General features: G+C 38.0%; 1 protein-coding gene across 11 annotated transcripts in view; it reads right to left on the bottom strand.

Annotated features, from left to right (window-relative positions):
• The window catches only part of NCOA2 (nuclear receptor coactivator 2), a 319,160-nt gene that overhangs the window by 187,843 nt on the left and 106,435 nt on the right, over window positions 1-24,882 (bottom strand). For 9 of the 11 annotated variants that reach the window (XM_049853545.1, XM_049853541.1, XM_049853549.1 and 6 more), the window contains exon 2: window positions 18,065-18,121. The exons of the other annotated variants lie outside the window; for them this stretch is intronic. The gene's annotated coding sequence lies outside the window, so the exon portion shown is untranslated. The remainder of the gene's footprint in view (window positions 1-18,064; window positions 18,122-24,882) is intronic. 11 annotated transcript variants of the gene reach the window in all.

Raw genomic sequence — 24,882 nt, 5'->3', positions numbered from 1 at the left:
TGCTATTCCTTTGCTCTAAGAAGGCTAGAAAGGAAAGAATATGAGAAGAGGCCTCAGTTCTCTCAAAGGCCACTCTACTGCATTTCCTCCTTCTCCATTCCAAACTGCCTAATCTGATGATTTTAAATACTTTGTAGCTAATTTATGTTGTTAAGTGACTGTATGTATGTATGAGTGTGTGTGTGTGTATGTTTTATGGAAGGTGACTTCCAATGACTGTCAGGTTGTTTTGTTATTCAGGAAAGAAGCTCAGCCTCTACCCTTTAGCAGTATGAGCTACGATAAAAAACCAAACCAACCAACCAGCTGGCACCAAATCAGCTCCCCGCTCGTGGAGACCCTCTGTGTGTCAGAGCAGAACTGCACTCCACAGGGCTTTCAATGGCTGGTTTTTCTGGAAGTAGACCACCAGGCCTTTCTTCCCACCCCTGGGTAGATTCAAACCGCCAGCCTTTCAGTTAGTAGCCAAGAGCATTGTGGTGCAGTGAATTACTTAATATGGCTCTTTCAGACATGCACAGTCTTGTGACTCCCACAAAATGATTGGATGAGGATATGCATAAGGTGCTTGTGGCCCACCAAGGCTATAGGACAGGCTAACAATGCAAATAAGGTGCTTGGAAACCCTCGGGTGATGGGACCATGCAAATAAGGCATATAGAACCCTACCGAGTGGACTGGTCAGTTTTGCCATCCTAAAAAAAAACCATTGCCATCCTACTAGGCTTAAAATGAGCTCATCCCAGAGATGAGGAGGGGAGACCTCACCACCACAAAGAAGAGACGAGAGCAGAGCGTGCCCTTCAGACCTGGGGTCTCTGTATTAGAACCTCCTCGACCCAGGAGACAGAGAGACAGAAAGCTCTAACAATGGAGATGATGGAAGACGGTGAGAAGTAGCGGCAGAGAAATGGTAGAAACAGAGCCAGAAGACCAGTGTGAGATGGTACGGCTGGCTTTCCAGCTCACAGAGCAAGGTAGCTACAGAGGGCATGCTGACCACAGAGCAAGAGTGTTGAGTGCCTTTGGGCAGGAAGCTTCCTGGTGGAGCAGGGTACCCCGGGCACTTGTTGAAACCGAGCTAAAGAGCTTTGTAATACTTCCCCAAGAAGGGCAGAGGCCAGGCTGAGGGTCCAGAGGCCAAGTGGCTGAGGGGCTGAGAGGCCAAAGGCCAGAGAGAAGCCTGCCGGCAGACAGGCTGAGAAGAAGCTGTCCTGACCAAAGAACTGTTATCCTGGGTTGTTCCTGATCCTGAATTGTAACCTGTTACTTCCCTAATAAATATTTTAACTATGAGTGTGGTCTGGGAGTTCTGTATGTCCACTGCAACAAATTATCGAACCCAGCAGAAAAGTAGAGTGCCATGGGAGAGACGGCTGGTGTCAGAATTGGTAAAAAGCTTGGACAAAGATGGTTCTGTCTGACCTCCACCTCACAGGAATCTGCCTTGGGCTGATGATAATTTTCTCTCCTTCCTCTTTTTAAAAAAAAAAATAAATGTTAGAGGTCTAAAAAAATTTTTTATTTTATTTTTTTTTCCTCCTCCTAATGTTAGAGGAGGTCAGACGCCCCACATTGCCATTTTTATACGTGTAAACTTTTCTCATCACACAGAGACTCCTACCACACAAAAGGGATGGGGAAAAAATTAGGAAAAAAAGACAGACACAGCAAGAGAGTACAGTATGTGGCCTGTACAACAGGTAGAGCTCAGATGGAAACAGTTGCTGACAGTTGATCTGAAATTTTCAGAAAGGTAACTTAACCTGTCCTAGGAACAGGAATCAGAGATGAGGAAGCAGAAAAGGAAGGGAAGAGGGGGCAGAGGAGGGAATTGAGGAAGATAAAAGCTCACTTTTAAAAGTTATTTTCTATGTTGTAGGCATTGTTCTAAGTGCTTTATATTAATTTTCTTAATATAACAAAACCACATACAAGAATACATGTCAGGGAGGTAGAGAAGTGCAATCTGAACAGGAGGAATAGATTAGACTCAAGCTGGCATCAAGAATAAAGGGGCCTCAAGGTAAGCTTCACTTTAGGTGCTTAGTAAAACTGGACACTGGCTTATTTCTGTCTTATGTGCCTGCAACTGACTGCTTGTAAAAAGTATGTGGACTTATAATATCCTTACATTTCTAATAGTTTTCATATCCTCACACTTAACCATTTTGTATATCTCTTCAACTAGAGTTATTTTTCAATTTGAGAATACACCAGACTTATTTATTAACCTATAGTAAGTAGTGAGCTGAAATTGACTGGTATTGGCCATTTTGAATTGGATAATCATATAGTCTACTATTCTGGGAATGACATCTTGAAGAGGAATCGTGTTGTATTCATCATCAAAAAGAATGTTTCAAGATCTATCCTGAAGTACAACGCTGTCAGTGATAGGATAATATCCATACGCCTACAAAAAAGACCAGTTAATATGACTATTATTCAAATTTACACACCAACCACTAGGGCCAAAGATGATGAAATAGAAGATTTTTTTATCAGCTGCTGCAGTCTGAAATTGACTGAACATGCAATCAAGATGCATTGATAATTACTGGCGATTGGAATGCAAAAGTTGGAAACAAAGAAGAAGGATCACTTAGTTGGAAAATATGGCCTTGGTGATAGAAAAAATGCCGGAGATCGAATGATAGAATTTTGCAAGACCATTGACTTCTTCATTACAAATACCTTCTTTCACCAACATAAACATCACCAGATGGAACACACAGAAATCAAAATGACTACATCTGTGGAAAGAGACGGTGGAAAAGCTCAATATCATCAGTCAGGACAAGGCCAGGGGCCGACTGTGGAAGGCCATCAATTGCTCATATGCAAGTTCAAGCTGAAACTGAAGAAAATCAGAGCAAGTCCACAAGAGCCAAAATATGACTTTTGAGTATATCCGACCTCAATTCAGAGACCATCTGAAGAACAGATTTGACGCATTGAACACTAGTGACCGAACACCAGGTGAGTTGTGGAACGACATCAAGGACATTATACATGAGGAAAGCAAGAGGTCATTGAAAAGACAGGAAAGAAAGAAAAGACCAAGAAGGATGTCAGAGGAGACTCTGAAACTTGCTCTTAAATGTCGAGCAGCTAAAGCAAAAGGAAGAATTGATGAAGTAAAAGAACTGAACAGAAGACTTCAAAGGGCATCTCGAGAAGACAAAGTATTATACCGACATGTGTAAAGAGCTGGAGATGGAAAACCAAAAGGGAAAAACACTCAGCATTTTTCAAGCTGAAAGAACTGAGGAAAAAATTGAAGCCTCAAATTGCAACAGTGAAGGATTCTATGGGGGAAAATATTAAACGACACAGGAAGCATCAAAAGAAGATGGAAGGAATACACAGAGTCATTATACCAAAAAGAATTAGTGGATGTTCAACCATTTCAAGAGGTGGCATATGATCAGGAACCAACGGTACTGAAGGAAGAAGTACAAGAAATATGGAAGACAGCTTCCTGGCCAACTGACTGGAAGAGATCCATATTTATGCCTGTTCCCGAGAAAGGTGAGCCAACCGAATGTGGAAACTACAGAACAATATCATTAACGTCACACGCAAGCAAAATTTTTCTGAAGATCATTCAAAAACGGCTGCAGTGGTATATTGACAGGGAGCTGTCAGAAATTCAGGCTGGTTTCAGAAGAGGACGTGGAACCAGGGGTATCATTGCTGATGTCAGCTGGATCCTGGCTGAAAACGGAGAATACCAGAAGCATGTTTACCTGTGTTTTATTGACTATGCAAAGGCATTCAACTGTGTGGATCATAACAAATTATGGATAACATTGCGAAGAATGGGAATTCCAGAACACTTAACTGTGCTCTTGAGGAACTTTTACATAGATCAAGAGGCAGTTGTTCAGACAGAACAAGGGGATACTGAGTGGCTTAAAGTCAGGAAAGGTGTGCATCAGGGTTGTAGTATTTCACCATACTTATTCAATCTGTATGCTGAGCAAATAATCTGAGAAGCTGGACTATATGAAGAAGAACACGGCATCAGGACTGGAGGAGGACTCATTAACAACTTGACTTAAGCAGATGACACAACCTTGCTTGCTGCAAGTGAAGAGGACTTGAAGCGCTTACTAATGAAGATCAGAGACCACAACCTTCAGTATGGATTACACCTCAACATCAAGAAAAAACAAAAATCCTCACAACTGGACCAATGAGTAACATCATGATAAATGAAGAAAAGATTGAAGTTGTCAAGGATTTCATTTTCCTTGGATCCACAATCAACAGCCATGGAAGCAGGAGTCAAGAAATCAAATGACACACTGCATTGGATAAATCTGCGGCAAAGAACATCTTTAAAGTGTTGAAGAGCAAAGATGTCACCTTGAAGACTAAGGTGCGCCTGACCCAAGCCATGGTATTTTCAGTTGCATCATATGCCTGTGAAAGCTGGACAGTGAAGAAGGAAGACCGAAGAATTGACGCCTTTGAATTGTGGTGTTGGCAAAGAATATTGAATATACCATGGACTGCCAAAAGAACGAACAAATCTGTCTTAGATCAAGTACAACCAGAATGCTCCTTAGAAGCAAGGATGTTGAGACTGCATCTTACATACTTTGGACATGTTGTCAGGAGAGATCAGTCCCTGGAGAAGGACATCATGCTTGGCAGAGTACAGGGTCAGGGGGAAAGAGGAAGACCCTCAACGAGGTGGATTGACACAGTGGCTGCAAGAATGAGCTCAAGCATAACAGTGATCGTAAGGATGGCTCAGGACCGGGCAGTGTTTCGTTCTGTTGTGCACAGGGTGGCAATGAGTCAGAACTGACTCAACAGCACCTAACAACAACATAGTAAGTAAAGTAGGCCCTGCGTGATGCAAAAGGTTTCACCAGCACTGCTGAAAAAAGGCCTGAAAATCCATAAGATTACAGCCAAGAAAACCCTATGGTACAGTTCTACTCTGAAATTCGTGTGGCTACCATGAGTCAGAATAGACTCAACGGCAAAGAGTTTAGTAAGTAAATTAAAAATCAACATGAATTTACTTAGTGCTTTGTATGTGCCCACATGTTATGGATCCCCAACTTATCATTTAGAAGGGAAATTTACAATCTAGTTGGGTTAAGGCTTGGAATGTAGTAGCCACCATTATAAGCCCAATTTTCAGACACTGTCAGCTAAGAATGCAGCCAACAACTACTTTCCTCTCCTAGTGGCACTTCTTGTTGTTAGGTGCCGTTGAGTCGGTTCTGATCCACAGCGGACCTATATACAATAAATAGAAGACAACATGGCCCGGTCCTGCACTATCTTCACAACCCTTGCTGTGTTTGATCTCACAGTTGCAGCCACTGTGTCAACCCATCTTGTTGAGGGTATTCATCTTTTTCACTGACCCTCCACTTTACCAGGCATGATGTCCTTCTCCAGGGACTAATCTCTCCTGATAACATGTCCAAAGTACTAGGATGAAGGCTCACCACCCTTGCTTCTAAGGAGCATTCTGGCTGTACTACTTCCAAGACAGATGTGTTCATTCTTCTAATAGCCTATAGTATATTCTATATTCTTCACCAACATCATAATTCGAATGCATCAATTCTTTTCTGGTCTTCCTTATGATTCACTGTCCAGTTTTCATGTGCATATCAGATGACTGAGAAATACTAGTTTGACTGCAATTTTTTTTTAGTGGTACTTAAGTCCCAACGACAACAAAAAATATCCAAACCCATTGCCACTGAGTTGATTCCGATCCTTAGTGACTATACACGGCAGGGTTTCCAAGGCCATAAATCTTCATGGAGAGACTGCCACATCTTTCTCCTGGGATCGGCTGATGCGTTAACTGCCCACCTTTGGGTTAGCAGCCGAGTACTTAATCACCACACCACCAGGGCTCCTTCCCCATCAACAGAAGATGTCCTGTATTTCTGAGTTTCATCTCTAGCTACTGCTATTATAACGATCTAGAACAGATTCTAGGGTTGCAGACTGTGTAACAGGATAAGCACAAGGCCAAGAGTGTCAGAAGACAGATAGCAATGGACCCAGTGCCCATTGCCCCTCCTACTCACTACACCAACTACGATACATTATTTTGCATTTGTTGTCAATATTGCTTTGTCATCCCACCATTCATGTAACTTCTTGTCATGTAACATGTTGGCTTGCCATTTTTCTTACTACATTGCGACACATGGGTGAAATACAGGCTCTATGGATCGCTTCTGTATACCTGAAACATGCCTACTTTACTGCGGCTCAATAAGTGCTCCAGAAATGAGCATAGTGTAAATTGAAAATAACTATCAGACTACTGAGGAATTAAAAAAATCAGGCTTTATCTGATGAAGAAGTTCCATTTGTATCACCAGAGGAGGTCCTATAACACAGACAAAATGATTTTGGGACTACACAGTCCCAGGTTCAAATACCAGATCAACCTATCTAGCTACAAGACCTTCATTAACTTTTCTGAGCCTTAGTGTTTGATCTATAAAATGGGGACACCCCCAAAACTGTTAGTAAGAATTTGATGGACTAGCACACTGCAGGTATGCAAGAAAATTAAGTTTCCTTCTTAAAACTCCTTTATATTCTATTTTACAAAAAAGTTACCTCCATACTTTATAAAGATGTGGTCAAGCCCATACTAGAAGGTATATGAAACAAAATTTTCAAAACAATAAGAGTTATGATATAAACAATCAAAGTCTTATTTTTCAAGTTAGATTTAACAAATGATTTAAGAAACAGCATGCATTACTGAAATACTGTCAGCATATTTCACAATACTAATTAAAACTTTATTATGTATATGCTTTAAAAGAAGAGAAATAAGAAAATGGCAGCTGTTAAGAAGGCAAATTTTAGGCTGTAGGTAACTAAAGCCTGTTTTTGTGTTCACAATGAATATTGTTATTTATGTAACAAAAACTCACAAGCAACTGAGAAAACCATGCACTGATCCTACAGAACACAGGCTTCCTCTGTATAAAAAAACTGGGGAAAATCTGAGAGGGAGGACTGCCTAATTGTTTCACATTTCATAAAAGGTAAATGCCAGGTCTGTTATTTAAGATCATGTTAATATACTCAATAACAAATTGAAACTTGTATGTCAATGTGATTTAACTTTTAGAAAAAAAATAATTGAAATAATTCTCCAGTCACTCACAGAAATACAATCTTTTCTAAACAGAATTTGAAATTTGCTTTTGAATTAAACATTTTCTTCTCTTTGCATAAAAAGGTTCAATGCAAGTATCTTATTATAGGAATTGGCAGAAAATTCCTTTTTAACTTTTTGTTAAATACAGTAAAACTTCTAAAGTTATTTTTAAAGAGAGGAACATGAAAAAGAAAGTGAGCTAGATCCATCCTTCTTTCAAAAGAAAATAACCCTTGTTAATAGGAAACCCAAATGTAAATCCCATTGAACACATTATTTGTATAACCTCATTTGCAGCCAAGGAACAGCTTCATATTTCTGAGGCCTGCATTTTGCTTTATTAATTAACGATAGATTATTGTTTCTGACATAACACACATTTTAGTGGCTTCATGGGCTTTCGGTCTTGTTCGTAGTGCCACACTGATACTGATATGAGCCAGCAGACCCTCACTGGGACAAGGGAAAGTCACACACAATGCTAACTAAGCCCTGTCACATCCTTACCTATATTTAGAGAGTCAGCTTCAAACTTTACTTTGTTTTGAAGTACTTTTGGGGGGCGGGGGGGGGGGGCGCTTTGAGAGTCTGCTTTTGTTTTTTGTTTTTAAGACAACAAACTTCCATAGAACAAACACTACAAACGCAATGTAGCTTTGTGATTAGGCCCAAGGACTCTGGAGTCAGACTGGGTTAGGCTAGCTAATTAAATTAGGTACATATCCTTGGGCAAGTCACTTAACCTCTCAGTGCCTTCGTGCCCCTGTCTTTAAAATGGGGTCATAATGGCAGCTACCTCATAGGTTTCTTTTGAGGATTATGTGAATAAATATGAAAAGGGCTTAGAACAGGACCTAGCACATGATATGTACAATATGCATGCTAGCTATTATAAATGATGTTTCATTTCCAAGAATTTCACATTCCATTTTCACTATGACTGAAACAGGAACTGTGTTGATAATACTTGGTTTCACATTCATGTCTCTATATTGAAACCACACTGTTGACTGGCCTAAAACTACAAAATTTAATCAAATATAAGTCAACTGTACATTTGAATAAACAGATGACAAGCTATGTGTCTATACTTGTATTCATGCCCTTCTCTTCCTACCTGTTTGGGGCCCCATCATGATCACTAATCTTTAGTAATATAGTAATCTCATTTTAAACAAAGAACATTTATTTAAAGGACAGGTTGAGGCATAAAATTTGCATGCACATTTATGGGGAACAGTTAATTTTTTAAATGTTCTATGAATAAAACACTGAAAAAAACAAAATATTAACTGAGGTGTGGCTGTATACTGAAAAAAAAATTTAATGAAGAAGTCAGCTTCACATCCCTGATTTATGATTACTGAGCACTTTCTTCTGACAAGGCTCATTTCGCAACATCTGATGGGATCAGTTAATCAAAACTTTCCTTTTCTTAGATCATAATTTTTTTTTCCACTTAACTAGTACAGAAGAAGGCACAAAACGTCTTTGTCATTGTTACATGATTCAATTAAAAGCAGATGAATTATAAGAAACAACGCTGTTTCACAATATATATTGGATGTAAAAATTGAATGCTTTGAAAATAAAAGTAGTTTAGTTTCGATTTCAAAGAGAATTTAGACACAATCAGAATATACCTCACATTCCGATGCAAAGATTTATCCAGAGTTTGAATTAACCTAATACACATGAAGGCCAAGAACAGTGTCTTGCCGAAAGTAATAGTAAATGTTTGTTTTTCCTCTTCTCTGTCTAACCATCAAGTTAACCTATATCTATCTCTGCTTTAAAAACACTTGTGAAAACTTTAACTACCTCATGAAACTTCATTGTGTTATATAAACAATCAGGTGTGTTATTTCCATAATCAGTCCTTGAAATTTTGTAGGAAACGGGAATCTTAATCAACAGAGGCTCTCAGTCAAAATAATAACTTAATTAAAAGGAATGCTGGTGTAGAACTACCGCAATAAGCTAACAATATCAAATTTATTAGAATAATGTCTCTTATTTGCTATATCTAAAATGAGAAAGGAGCCCTGACGGCGCAGTGGTTAAGAGCTCGGCTGCTAACCATAAGTTCGGTAATTCAGATCTATCAGTTGCTCCTTAGAAACCCTATGAGGCAGTTCTACTCTATCCTGTAGGGTTGCTATGAGTCGGAATTGACTCGACAGCAATGGGAGTACGTTTTTGGAGCACCGGTGGTGCAATGATTAATAGCTCAGGCTGCTAACCAAAAGGTCGGCAGTCCAAATCCACCAGTGGAATTGACTCCATGGCAATAGGGTTTGTGTGTGTTTGTTAAAATGAGAAAAGGATCAAGAAGTGAGTGAGTGTCGGCTCACAGAGACCCACAGGACGCCACCACGGCAGAATCTGTGAGGACACTGCAGCTTTTGGCTCAGGGACTGAACAGCTTTGGTAATGAGCCACTGTGATGTGAAAGGGGAAGGTATTTTATTTTTCCCTTTAAAAATAAGAAGATGGGAAGGAGACAGATACTGTGAGCATACTGCGGTTTAAAGTAACATGTTTCAGCATTTAAGATATGTTAAAATAAAAACGTATCCAAAGGATAACCATATTTCGTAGAAGACTCTCATTTTATATTTTCAAAAAATACTTTAAACAGAAAGTTTGAACCTGACCTTGGCATACAATATAAATGTGTCAGTGAGTAAGTTCAAAGAAATAAAAATTTAACTGTTTGACAATAAAGATTTTACAAAACTTTGTAGATATCATGAAGCAGCAGCAACATTAAAAAAACATTAAGAAAAATTTATACGTCCCAAAGCACCTAGCTACAAAGAAAATCTAAAATCTAGATTCCACTGGGTTAATAAAACAGCTTCTACTGTTGGATATCAGTAACAGACTCATGAAACCAAACTAATTTGTCTAACAGATGTTTAGTTAAGGAACTGTACATTTCTATTCTATTCAAACATAATAGCATGAATCACCATGACACAGTTTGCAAATACATTAGTTGAAAACTATCTTCCATTTTCACTCTCCACTTTATAACACAGGTAACAAAAGTAATTCTCTGGCCTGTAATAAAACAGCCATAAAAAAGGAAGAACTGAAATATAAAACAGCTTTTTTAATTACAAGGAACTGAAAGAAACTAAGAGATTAATTGTTGTCTTTCGCCATTATTCCCTCTATTCTAATTTAAGTCCTCAATTCAGTAACTATGACATAGTCGTTTCTTTTAAAGATCATCTGTTATAATTTAGGTAAAGATTTAAAACTCTCCATACTGAAGTATAGCATTGGTAGATTGTTTATGGGCTTCCCCATTCACCCTTCCCCTGATGTTCATCCTGGCCTTTCCCACCCCTGCTATCAGTCCGTTTCACTTCCCAAGGAGGCACAATACAACTATGCTGTGACTCCGTGAGACAGAAATGTAACAAACTTCCAGTCTTTAAGGTGAGAATACAAAATTTCAAGTGTACGGTTCTGCTTATGTAATTCATATAACTGCCACCAAAAAAAAAAAAAAGTGCCAAACTGTTGGTTTACAGAAAAGAGAGTCCTCAAATTAATTAATTCTGCTTTTTTAAAAAGTAGTAAAGACAAACAATTCTGTAGACTACGGCATCATAAAAGCAACCTTTCACAGAGACATGTGCTTAAGATCACGAGCGCCTTCAAAATTCGAATGCATATATTTGTACTCTATGTTTAACTTGTCATTTGGCCATTATTTACTTACTTGTAACTCTCCCTTGTTCTTTTTGGAGGGTAAGGCAGAGGTGTAGCTGTGATTGAGCCAAAAAATATAATTGATTGTAGACATGATTCAGGAAATAGCATTTAAACAACTATGGAATTAAGTTAAAATCACAGTTAGCAAACTTCATAGTTACTTCTCTGGTTTTCTCTAGTTATACAGAGTCTCAAACCAACAACAGAAGAAGACAGAATGAAAACATCTATATCCAAATGCAGAAGAATTAAAGCAAAAAAGAAAGAAATTAAAGCAAAATAAGAAGCTCCCGTGCTTTATCTATCCCTTACCTCTGTACGTTGTCAACAGTGGAGAACGACATATATGACCTGAGCTGCAATAATAAACCATGGGGTGGATAAAGGAAGATGCAAGATTTTATTTTCTGTTTCATCTTTAAGTGAATTCTGGCAAGGTCAGCTGACTCAAATTCAGCACGTGCCCAGAAAATAACATATGATCTGGCACTTTCTAAGTGATTGCTAAAAATCCTACTAACGGACCCAAATCAAACGTTAAAACATTTCTAAAGTTACTGTGGTAGCATTTATGAGAAACTCCCCTTATCACGGACCTTCTCCATGATGGCTCTATCATCCACATGAGTCCAAAAAACCCACTGCCGTCAAGTCGATTCCGACTCAGTAGAATATTCAAATTTAGACTGAAATCTAAGCATCAATAAGAAAAAAGGCAGAAAAATACACATTTTATTAGCAGTCTAAAAACTGCTTCTCACCACTACCATCCATCCATACTCCTGTTTTTAGCACAGAAAAGCATAGTTAGGAATGCATACCCACCATAACTTTCTCAAAAGATTTTTACCCCAGTGGTGCCTCCTCTGAGACCAGCTAACTTTTGATCTAGACGAGACACAGACTGGTAATGCTTTTCATTTTAATTATTTCCAAAGAACGCCAGCTATGCCAAAAGAAGTCATATTTAGAAACTTTCCAGTTTAAAAAAAAGTGTTCTTACAGTGAAATAGCTTTAAACAGAAACTCAACTTTCTTACTCTCCAAGAAACATCCTCATGAATTTTAAAAATATTTTTTAAATTAAAGCAATTCTAAATTGTCTTATTCCAGAATTTAAATTAACCAGAAGAATCAGATGCCTTCCCCCCATTTCAGGTATACTTTTGAGCAATACACTATGCTTACTAACAGCACTGCTCTTGTCTGTCCATATGGAAATCACAAGGCCACAGTTCTACACGAAGACTGCCTGGGCGCTCAGTGATTGTCTCGCCCTCACGAAGCACAACACACTTCACTTCATTAGGTGTGTTGCCTTGCCAAGACCACATTTTGAAAGCACTGCTAACTCTATGTCAACAGAACTGATGATGGACAGTTTTTCAGTTATTGTGGCTGTTGCCTTAACCTCTACTAATGTAGCCCAATTAAGTCTTTTAGTTTTCTGACACAACTCAGAAACCAACGTTTTTTTTTTACTTCCTAAAAAAAAAAAACCCAGAAAGCCAAAATTCAAGGTAAAAATATCAAAGAAATACAGAGCTAAACTTGCATTGGCATTCCATTTCTAGTTCAATAATTTTTGGTAATACAAGCATACCTCCCAATTATTCTTTAAACGTCCCACAGTACCCAGCACAGGCTACAGAATATTAACGAATATTTCTGAAAGAAAGAAGGATGGAAGGAAGGTGCAATGGAGGGATGGGCTGATGGCAAAAGAAAGAGAGAAGAGAGAAAAAAAAGTTTTAAGTGCTAAATGAATTTAATTTCATAAGAAAAAATAAGAATGTGTTCACATTAATGTGTACATGAAAAAGGGAAGAAAGCAGAATAGTGAAAATTTTTTTAAAACTAGTCTTATAAATGGCTTCCAACTGTGTTGGTAACACACATCAGAGGACAGTTTTAACCTACCATTAAGTCCATTTTGCCCTGAATTCATCAGAAGATTCTATCAGTAGGACTGAGATTGCATTCCAAATAGTTAAATGACTGACGGCATTCCGTCAACTGCCAAAAAATTTGTTATTCTCCAGATCATAGTGCCTACCATGCTGACATCTGAAGGAAATACTACGAAAGTACTATATAAGAAAATGTGGGCAGGTTTTACCTAAAGTAGAAGAAATACAATAAAATATTCTAAAATTCAGTTTAGAGTAATACTTTCACGGGAAAATGCTTGAAGCCTCAGATCTGTAGCTCTTATCAAGCTGTCCGTCTTCATGGAAATTTATACATCTCTCAGTTAAACCAGACATCTAATCACAAACCCTCTCACATTTATGAAAAGGGAATTCAAAATCCAACAGAAATTTGAAATGTACTTTCAACCATGTCATATCCAATACAGACATAATTCACTTTATCCTTTGACATGCTTAATACAATTTTTAGTAACTATAGGTTCACTATGAGTCAGAATCGACTTGACAGCACACAACTACAACATATAACAAGAAAGTGTATTAGTATTATGTGACATATACTATTATTTTACTGAAGAAAACTCCTTCCGTGTGTTAATGCTGAAAAGCTTGTCTCTACCTAGTATGTGGGAACAATTCTTTATCTACCCCTACCCTACCCTCTCACCCCAAACTCTCACCCCAAATCTTCCAGCAGAGAGAAAATGAACTTGTAAATAAACCAAAAACCAAACCAAATCCACTGCTGTGAAGTCAATTTGGACCCATAGTGGCTCCATAGGACAGAGTAGAACTACCATTTGGGGTTTCCAAGGCTATAAATCTTTACAGAAGCAGACTGCCACATCCTTCTCCTGAGGAACAGCTGGTGGGTTCGAACCACCGACCTTCAGGTTTGTGGCTGAGAGCTTTAACCACTGTACCACCAGGGATCCTTAAATAAACCTGAAGTATATACAAATCCAGTGATTTTAGCTTTCTAAAGTGAAGGGAAATCACATTTCAAGTCTATGTTGTCAAGCAGATTTATCTAACTCTTGCTTCTGTTTTGACTATCAATTCCAAGTAAATTTTATTGGCTAGCTTTAAAAATGCTTAAAATGTGAGGCTGGAATGGAAATACTGACTTAGCTATAGATTAAAAAGCATAGTTCAGTCTGTTAAATAAATTTAGTCTTTTTAAACTCAAACTACAGAATTCCCTTTTCCGTATGTTCAAATCTGGAATTTGAATTTCCACTCATACACATAACCCCTTTTGGAGAGTTTAAGAAAGTATAATTAATCATGTTTTCCAATCAAAAATTTAAGGTATATTCAATCAAGTTGCCTTCAAGAATATTTCCTCTGTAAAAAAAAAAAAAAAAAATTTTTAATATACATTAAAAACCCAAAATATATTTATAAAATATTTCCTACTCAAGCATCTGGGGTCTTAAAAGCTTATGAGTGGTCACCTAAGATACTCCACTGGTCCCACCCCATCTGGAGCAAGGGATAATGAAGAAAATCAAAGACATAAGGGACCACAACTACCACAGCTTCCATCAGACTGAGTCCAGCACTACTAGGTGGTACCCAGCTACTACCACCAACTGCTCTAACAGGGATCACAATAGAGGGTCTCCAACAGAGCTGGAGAAAAATGTAGAACAAAAATCCAACAAACAAAAAAAGACCAGACTTACTGGTCTGACAAAGACTGGAGAAATCCTGAGAGCCCCCGGACACCCTTTTAACTCAATACTGAAGTCGCTCCTGAGGTTCACCCTTCAGCCAAAGACATGGGCACACTAGCACAGGGTCAAGGGCGAGAAGACAGGAAGGGATGGGAAAGCCGATAATGGGGAACCCAAGGTCGAGAAGGGGAAAGTGTTGACACATCATGGGGTTGGCAACCAATGTCACACAACAGTATTTGCATTAATTATTTAATGAGAAACTAATTTGCTCTGTAAACGTTCATCTAAAGCACAATTTAAAAAAATACGCAAAGTACATAAATAGACATTTTTCCAGAGAATATCAAAAAAAGAAAAAATTTCCTACTCACCTTTGAACACAAACTGAATAAGTTATAGTTCTATTAAAACCAACTTTGCTCTACCTCGAGGCTGTACCATTTTATTTCTTAAATAACTGAAAAAATTTCCCCCCAAATATAAATTACTACATCTTGCAAGATAAGAGTTTTAAGTGATTCTATAGTCACTCTGGAAACTCTGGTGGCATACTGGTTAAGTGCTACGCCTGCTAACCAGAAGGTCGGTGGTTCAAATCCACTGGGCACTCCTTGGTAACTCTATGGGGCAGTTCTACTCTGTCCTATAGGGTTGCTTTGAGTCAGAATCAACTCAACAACAGTGGGTTTGGTTTTTTGGTTTTATAGTCACTGTATTTCATACAACCTGTTCTTTGTTAAAAAAAAAAAAAAAACAACAAACTGATTCATCCAACAAACCACAAAGCTAAAATTTCTAATATTGCAAGAGAGAAAGAATGCTGATTCACAGCATACCACGTTTCTAATGGAAAAAGCAATCCAAATGGTTTCCCCTGTGCCACCTTCCCAAAAATTAAGTATGAAAGTTCCATAGCAGAACTTTAAATTGTTTACGTAGTCAATGCATCTCAAACGATTCATTACGTTTCACAATTTGAAAAAGAAGTTAAAAGTTAAGACCCGTAATGACTTGCAAATTAATTTTGAAGTCTTCAAATATGAACATGATTTGAGTAACCCTACTGCCATAAATAAGGAGCCCTGGTGGTGCAGTGGTTAAGAGGTCAGCTGTTCTAATACATCAGCTGCTCCTTGGAAACTCTATAGGGCAGTTCTACTCTGGCCTATAGGGTCACTATGAGTCAGAATTGACTCAATGACAATGGGTTTGGTTTTGGGTTATTATTATTATTTTTTTGGTGGCACAGTGGTTAAGAGCTCAGCTACTAAGGTCGGCGGTTCAAACCCACCAGCGGCTTCAGGGGAGAAAGATAGGGCAGTCTGCTTCCACAAAGATTTACAGCCTTGGAAATCCTATGGGGCAGTTCTACTCTCTCGTATAGGGCCACTAGGAGTCAGAATCAACTCGACGGCAATGGGTTTGGGGTTTGTTGGTATTGCCGTAAATAGGAGGAGCCCTGGAGGTGAAAACAGTTAAGTGTGAGGCTGCTAACCGAAAGGTCAGGTGTTCGAATCAGGGTTTCAAACCCCTGCTGAGAATCTGAATTCTAATGAGCTCCTGGTTGGGAATTTGTACTGCCACCTTCAGATACACAATCAGGATCTACATTTTAACAAGACCCCCCAGGTGATTTTTATGTATAAGTTCCTGGGAACTTGTCAGAAGCCCTAGTTCAAACCCACCAGCCACTCCGTGCAGAAAGATGTGGCAGTCTGCTTCTGTAAATATTACAGCCTTGGGAACCCTACATGGCAGTTCTGCTCTGTCCTAACGGGTAGCTCGGAGTCGGAACTGACTCAACAGCAATGGGTTTTGGCTGTTTTTTTTTTTTTTTTTTTTTTTTTTTTTTGCAGGGGTTGTTATTGCCATAAATAGGCTTGTATTTGGGGATATTTAAGCAGAAAATGAAGCTCAGTAGTTAAGATCAAGGTCTTTGGATTGGCAGACTGCCAATTAATTGACATGTCCTTGGAAAAGTCACTTAACCTCTCTGAGCTTCAATTTCCTTATCTTTTGTTTTGAAGATAAATGAAAAGCACTTACATGATGCCTGACACAACACAGTGATAAATAAGAGTTGCTGTTATTAGTATTATCATTGAAATATCTTCAAGCTACATTTGTAATTAGATATGAATCAGAGATCGTTGTATAATTCTAAAATTTTACTTAAAAAAAGAATTAACAGGCTTTCTACAAATGAAATATTATGGTGGGAGAAGAAGAGAAGAATCTCTGAAGAAGACAGGACAGACCAGAAAACAAAAAGATAAGTGTCTAATAACAGCAACCAGTATCTTAGAACACTTGAAGAAAATTTCCATGGATACGGGGAAATGGATGGTCAGCTTTTAAATTATGCCTATAGCTTGAATAATGAGTTCAAGGATCAATACACAGGACAGGAAAATAACTAAAAAAATTCCCCCAATTCAGAGACAGAAAGCTAATTAGGTAAGTTACATTTTATATCCAGTGACAGACAGTGGGAAATTTTTACTTATTTGGTTAACAGAGACTAAAACTGGACAACTGTCAAATCTACTTTACTATCTAGAAAAATAATACCAAACATATCCAGTGTTAACGTGATCTGGTAAGGAACTGGAAAGCTGCCATACCTGCTTCAGGTTTTTTCTTTACTTGATCATAAGAACCTTCTGGCATAGCGACAAAATAAATGGGGAAGAGGAAGAGATATCCTCTGAATTCTACCCTCATTCAGCATGCTTGAATATATAAAGTATCGGACACAGCTTATTTTTTGTAAGATTTAAGAGCATATATTTTAAGTATACAAATATAATTTCATATCCAGAAATAAGTAAAAAGAACTATTTCTAGTTTGAATATACATATGCAGAGTTCTATGACTGTGAATGTAAATATATTCTTAATATTTATTACCCGGTGCCTAACATTTATTCAGCATTTACTATATATCAAGCACTATCTTAAGAGCTAAGAATGCTGTTTTGAACGAGACAGACATAATCCCAATGCTAGGGTGGTTATACTCTAGCAGGGGAGATGACAAAGAAATAAATAAAAATATACCATGTGGTAATAAATATTATGATAAAAATAAATCAAGATTACGTGATAAGGAGTGACTCAGAAGCTATTTCAGGCTGGGTAGACAAGAAAGGTCTGCTTATATTTTATGACAACTATCCCCTTAAGTCTGAGGTTTGCCTCCAACATTTAGAGTAACTCTTCTTTCTGACGCTTTCACTCTAATTTGGCAGGAGGTGAAAATTACTACTACCATTCAAATATTTTACATATAAAGATAAATGTGATCAATTTGCCAGGCTACGAAATTATAATCTGACTTATCAATGTATGTATTTAAAATAATGTGAAACATTTTGTTGCCTGTGCGTGCTTACGAAATATACAGTGATCACTAATAAATTGATATGGGCATTTTACCTTCTACTTTGAAATAAAAGTTACTACATTATAAACAGAATAATTTTTAAGAACTTGATTTTACTTAGAAATCCAAATATCCCAGTACAAAAGACTTCTACTTAACTCACCTGTGTCTGTACACAGTGCAGAAGATTTACAAATCTGTAGCCAAATCCAAGAGAAATCTGCAAAATAAACAAACGACCATCAATAAATTTTGCAGAATCCTGTTGGACTCCTTAAAGTAGACATGATTTTTACCACTGATATCTAACAATAATCATTAATTACCACCAACGTACAAGTAATGCTGTTGTTAGCTGCTGCTCAGGGGACTGCAACTCATGGCGACACCCCGTGTGCAGAGTGGAACTGCTGCACAGGATTTTCAAGACTGTGACCTTTCTGAAGCAGACTGCCTAGCCTCTGGGTGCATTCGAACCACCCAGCCTTCCACAGCTAGTAGTCCAGCACTTAACCCTTTGCACTATCACACAATTAATAATCGTTAATAATACCTCTCCATTAAGTTGCATGGTGGATCAAGAGGTGGACTTGCTGCATTACTTCTATTTGTACAAGATAATGTGAAATACACAAGGCCACAATTCCTTGTGAATTATACGGTGTCTACTGTATAAATTTTGAGTTTCCGTCACATTATGCTTCCCTGTAACTGTTGTTTAATCACTAGTCTTCCCCACCAGACGGAGGCTGGTGAAAGCAGATGCCCCAGTTGCCCCTTTCTGCACTGCATATCTGGGGCTTGCACAGCACCCACAACCAAGTACACACAGTAAATGGTTGTTGAATAAATACGTAAATATAATTCAAAAACTGATCATAATTTGCTGATACTGAGAGTTTACCTATATGGAATTTTACGCCTGAAATTATGGAAACGAAAACCTGTGTCGTAATTGCTTTAAAGAAAAAACTACAAACGTGACTGAATAATCTGTTATTTCAAGAAATGTCTTGATAGGAGTAAAATGACACTATCTATGAAAACCATAACAGTTTGCAAGAGAAAAGGTGGGTAAGAAAAGGAAGAATTGGACACTTTCACTAAGAGGACAACTGTTCACCAAGTTTCTTTTAGGTCTTTATCTCTGAGGGCAAAGAGCTTAACCAGACGGACTTGGAGCATTTTATCTGATTACTTCCACTGTATCAAAGAAGTTTGTTTTCAAACCTGTTTCTAAACTTCTTTAATATGAAGACAAACTATGTGCTTATGGTATTTCATATGCATTAATGTTTACCACACGTATATATTTTATGGACAAGAAAAACTGGTTGATTGCTACTAGTAGTGGTGCTGAGATTTTTTTTTTTTTGGACCATAAAATACTACTAGACTTAATCAGCTTCAAGGAATGTTTTTACATCTGAGCCACTAGATTCCCCCCCCTTCAGGTGGCATCAGTCAGTACTAATTTACACTTTGATTTTATTACCAAATTTAAAACAGTATTAAATCTTTTTAAAGCACTTTACTCTTTAGAATAATAAACAGAGCCCTAGTGGCACAGTGGTTAAGAGCTATGGCTGCTAACCAAAAGGCTGGCAGTTCGAATCCACCAGTCACTTCATGGAAACCCTCTGGCGCAGTTCCACTCTGTCCTATATGGTCACTGTGAGTCGGAATCAACTCAATGGCAACAGGTTCCATTTTTTTTTTTTTTTTGGTTTTAGAAGCAGGAAAAAATTAATTCAATTTACAAAGTACCATTTTGCTAGGGTAGTGGAAATATTTATTTCATACTCTAAGAGGTCTAAAGGGGAGAGAAATAGAAAGCTTTGTATTTTGATTTTTACCAGGATTTGCTCGGTCTTGAGATCATCATATGTAATGAAATATAGCTAGTCAGAGATGATTCATGAAAAACAAACAGGAAGCTGTATGCAAATAAGAAGTTATCACACTAAGTAAAATGAATGAATTCTACTCATGTGGCAGTCAGTAAGTAGTGTTCAATAAACTTATTTTTATTTTTATGTAATAATCAAACCAAAAAAACATTACTGTCAAGTCAATTCTGACTCACAGCGACCCTGGAGGACAGAGTAGAACTGCCCCGAAGAGTTTCCAAGGAGCACCAGGTGGATTCAAGCTGCTGACCTTTTGGTTAACAGCCGCGGCATTTAACCGCTATACCACCAGGGTTTCCTTTTATGTAACAGGAGTCCTCAATTCATTCTAGCACTACTCAGGTAAATTACGCACTTTTCTGGCCTACTTAAGCCCATTATAATTCTATACCAACAACAAATTCACTCAAGGACATCACACTATGCAACAATCACAAGCTAAAAGTTACACTGTAGGGATGATACTGAACGATTACGACTTGATCTATACTATTCTTATATTCATCGATATGCTAATATAGCATGAGGCAACAGTACCAATGCAGTCATGCTAAAAAAAAATGTATAGGTGACAAAAAGAACATTTTTTAAGTCCACAGTATAATACGGTATATTGGCGTGTAACATTTTAAACAAGCGGAATTAATAAAAGACAAACACAGAATAACAAAATGCTTTATAAGTTACAAGGGAAAATAATCAACGCTCTATAACAAATAAGCATCTCACTACTCTTTTATCAGTCTTGATGGTTTTCATAAAAGCCCCTCTAGGAATGGGTTTCAAAAGGAAGAGATAAAACGGACACAGCCCTGAGCCTGGCAGAGACAGAAGGCAAGATAGAAACTTGTTAGTAAAGACAGAATGGGGTATATTTAAGCATTTGGCTGCTAATTGAAAGGTTGGCTGTTGGAATCCACCAGCCACCTCGCAGGAGAAAGACATGGCAGCCTGCTTCCATAAAGGTTAAATAAACACACAAAAATGCCCCAAACCTACTGCCATCATGTCATTCCAATTCATAGCAACCCAAGAGGACTGAGAAGAACTGCCCCCTAGGGTTTGAAAGGAGTAGCTAGTAGATTTGAACCGCTGACCTTTTGTTTAGCAGCTGAGCTCTTAACCACTGCACCACCAGGGCTCCTGCTAAAGGTTATACTACAGCCTTGGAAAGCCTATGGAGCAGTTCTGCTCTGTCCTATAGGGTTGCTATGAGTTGGCATCGACTGGACAGCAATGGGTTCCGGGTTTTTTTTTCCCTATTACTACCACTGCATGGGATAAAAAGATATACTTCCTTTCCACACAGTACATTGTCACAAAGCTTTGTGGAACAGTTGAAATGAGCTAGGGTTTATCTTCATCAGATGGAACAGGTTTACCATATAAATGATACTGATGTTATAATATCGTAGCGGTAGCTGGTATGTGACACCTAGGGAATGTTATTGGCATTCAAGTATAAAATAAGGACAATATCCTCCTTGCAGCATCTTGGAAGTATTAAGTGAGATAATTATATAAAGCACCTGGTACACAGTTGGCATTGTAATTATGATCCTGCCAAAAAAAAAAAAAAAAAAATCCTCTTAAATGCTGCTGGCTATGACAGGAAACTCAATAAAATGCTCAGAAAGAGAAGCTTCAAGCCTACCCCACCCCAGAGTCCATGCACGCTTTTACCCAGGAAACTGTTATGGAAAGTCACTGTGTTGATAGTGATCTCATTTTACCAACTTGATGTGAAAAACAAGACTGCAGCGATGTGTTCGACCTGAAAACTACTTTCTGGAGGTTTTTAGTACAGTAACAAGGATAGCAAAATACAACACTCCTTCTGTCACTCCCTACATCCTACACTACTGGCAGACACCGTTAATGGACCTTAGCATTCTTTTTTGCTGAGCTTCAATGTGGCCTCACAATTTTCTAAAAGTTGTCACCAATCAAAGAAAACCACGGCCAACTGATTAGAAGTAGTGTTCGAATGAAAATATATTGGCCAACTCAACCAACTAACTCAATTTTTGATGGAAAGCTGAAAACATGGCACACACGTATGGATAGGGATTACTAACCAAAAGGGGAGCACTACAACTGCCATACTTTCCCTTCACGTTCCAACATAGATCCTACATCGGTTTTCTTGTTATTCAGCCAGCACCACCTGAGTCAACAAGCCAGTCAGGCAGCTTGACAAAGTGAAGTGGACACATGGGGAAAGCAAGAAAAGACTAAGGAAGAAGTACTGCTAAAATTACTTGAGATTTTTCAACAGTTCCAGTCAAGCACATCTGAACATACACCCTTAAGTGTGCACCCATAATGTATGATTAGTATAATAATTCACTTTTTTTTGTTCAAACAATAAAGCATGAAATACAGCTTTAACTCAGCATGTTTCAAATCGTATCTATAACCTCAAGAGGAATGCTGTATTTTCAAGACTTAACTTTGAGAACTATTTCAGATTATTCAACAGAATAGTCTAATTTGTTTTATATATGTGTGTGTATTATATATATATAAAACGCAAAAGTATCCTAAAATATTGTTCTCATATTACTTTTAATATTAAAATCTCAATGTTGTTGCACTGCAAAAGCCTTAATAGTGTAAATAATGTGAACCAGACATGCAAGGTAAAATTATTCCCCAATCATTGCGTTGATAGTGCTAAAAATAAGCGTCTAGGCCACAGAGAAGAACAATTTACAAGTTAATTAACTTCTATATATACTTCAGACAAGCTTACATTTTCTTTCTTTTTTGAAGGGTTATATCTTCACTGCAGACCATTAGTAACTCTCAACTAACGAAACTATTCAACAACCAATTTTCATTTTTCAAATTCTTTTTTAAGAGGGTCAGCAGTATCATGTCAAAAGCCCCTTAAATAACACTTAGCCCTTGTAACTTAAGTATAAACATCAGCTAGTCTTCTAATTTATTCTTTGTAACTACTCATTTTGTCTATTAATACATATAATCAATTTAACCAGAAAAATTTTAGTTTACTAAAGCTGATGATTAGAATTAATTGAAAGCACATCTTAAGATGTTCATTTTCTATTTTAATTCAATTTAACAAAATGCTTCAGCTAATACAATTAATCATAAGTTAAACAAGTAGAGATTTAGGTTTATAATTTCATCTAATAACTTTTCATGCATGCTAAGTGTAAAAAAAAAAAATCCTAAACCACAATTAATAGATTTAGAGACAGAAACATCAGTTGAAGAATTCCTACGCTACGGTTCACATATGTAATTGCATACACAATTGACAGGTGTGATACAGGAAAAAATAATGTACCCATAAAATTCACAGATCTCATTACGACCATTTCTTTCAACATTACCTCTTATCTACCATAACCAAAAACCAAATCCAATGCCGTCGAGTCCACTTCCAACTCACAGTGACCCTACAGGACAGAGCAGAATTGTCCCATAGAGTTTTTAAGGAGCGCCTGGTGGATCTGAACTGCTGGCCTTTTGGTTAGCAGCCACAGCACTTCACCACTACGCCATCAGGGTTTCCCATCTAACATAGTCACAATCAATACAGGAAAGCAGATACAGTAAAGCCCTAACTCTCCAAAGACTAGTATTCTTGATCAGAGACAGACCTAGAAGAAAAATGAATCTCGTATTTGTAGTTAAATGTACAAGGCTCGGATTTCGGAAACAACTAAAGATACCAGATTTGGAATCACTAACCTGAAAACGGAAACCCTGGTAGCACAGTGGTTAAGAGTTCGGCCGCTAACCAACAGGTCGGCAGTTTGAATCCACCAGGCTCTCCACAGAAACCCTACGGCGTAGTTCTATCCCATAAAGTTGCTATGAGTTGGAGTTGACTCGACGGCAACAGTTTTTAATCTGAAAATAGCACTGAATTCATAAAATGGTTAAGATCCTGCAGGGAGAAGATATAAAGAAAGGAGAGCTGGAAGTCTGAAACTAAGCCGTAAGGAGCTCCTCCAGATAAAAAATATGTAAAAAAGGAACAGGCCGAGAGAATGAGAAGAAATTATCTAAGAGGTAGAAGGAAAACCAGTACAGACAAGTATTGTAGCATCCAAAAGGAAATAATTCCAAGGAGAAGGTGGTCAACATTGTTCAATGCTACTGAAAATTAAAGTTTCTATTTGATTTTGTTGCTGTTGGGTACCGTCAAGTCGGTTCCAACTCATAGCAACCCTACGGACACCAGAATGAAACACTGCCAGGTTCTGTGCTATCCTCACAATCGTTGTTATGGTTGACCCCGTGATTGCAGCCACTGTGTCAATCCATCTCCTTGACGGTCTTCCTCTTTTTCGCTAACCCTCTACTTTACCAAGCGTGATGTCCTTCTCCAGGGACTGGTCCCTCTCAATAACATGTTCAAAGTACATGAGATGAAGTTTCACCATCCTTGCTTCTAATGAGCATCCTAGCTGTACTTCTTCCAAGACAGATTTGTTCAGTCTTCTGGCAGTTCATGGTATATTCTATATCCTTCACCAACACCATAATTCAAAGGCATCAATTCTTTGGTCTTCTTTATTAACTGTCCAGCTTACACATGCATATGAGGTAACTGAAAACACCATGGCTTGGGCTCAGGCACACCGTAGTCTTCAAGGTGATATCTTTGCTTTTCAACACTTTAAAGGTATCTTTTGCAGCAGATCTGCGTAATGCAATGCATTGTTTCACGACTGCTGCTTCCACAGGTGTTGACGATGGATCCAAGTAAAATGAAGTCCTTGGCAACTTCAATCTTTTCCCCATTTATCATGATTAATTGCTTATTGGTCCAGTTGTGAGGATTTTCATTTTCTTTAGTTACGGTACAATCCATACTGAAGGCTGTGTGTGGTCTTTGATCTTCGTCAGTAGATGCTTCAAGTCCTCTTCATTTTCAGCAAGCAAGGTTGTGTCATCTGCCTATCGCAGGTTGTTAGTCTTCCTCCAATCCTGTTGCCCCATTCTTCTTCCTACAGTCCAGCTTCTTGGATTATTTGTTCAACATACAGATTCACCAAGTATGGTGAAAGGATACAACTCAGATGCATTTCTT

This window comes from Elephas maximus, chromosome 15, assembly GCF_024166365.1.
Source record: "Elephas maximus indicus isolate mEleMax1 chromosome 15, mEleMax1 primary haplotype, whole genome shotgun sequence".
Lineage (NCBI taxonomy): Eukaryota > Metazoa > Chordata > Mammalia > Proboscidea > Elephantidae > Elephas > Elephas maximus.
Note: the sequence above shows the minus strand (reverse complement) of the source record. Positions and strands in the feature narration are given on the sequence as shown.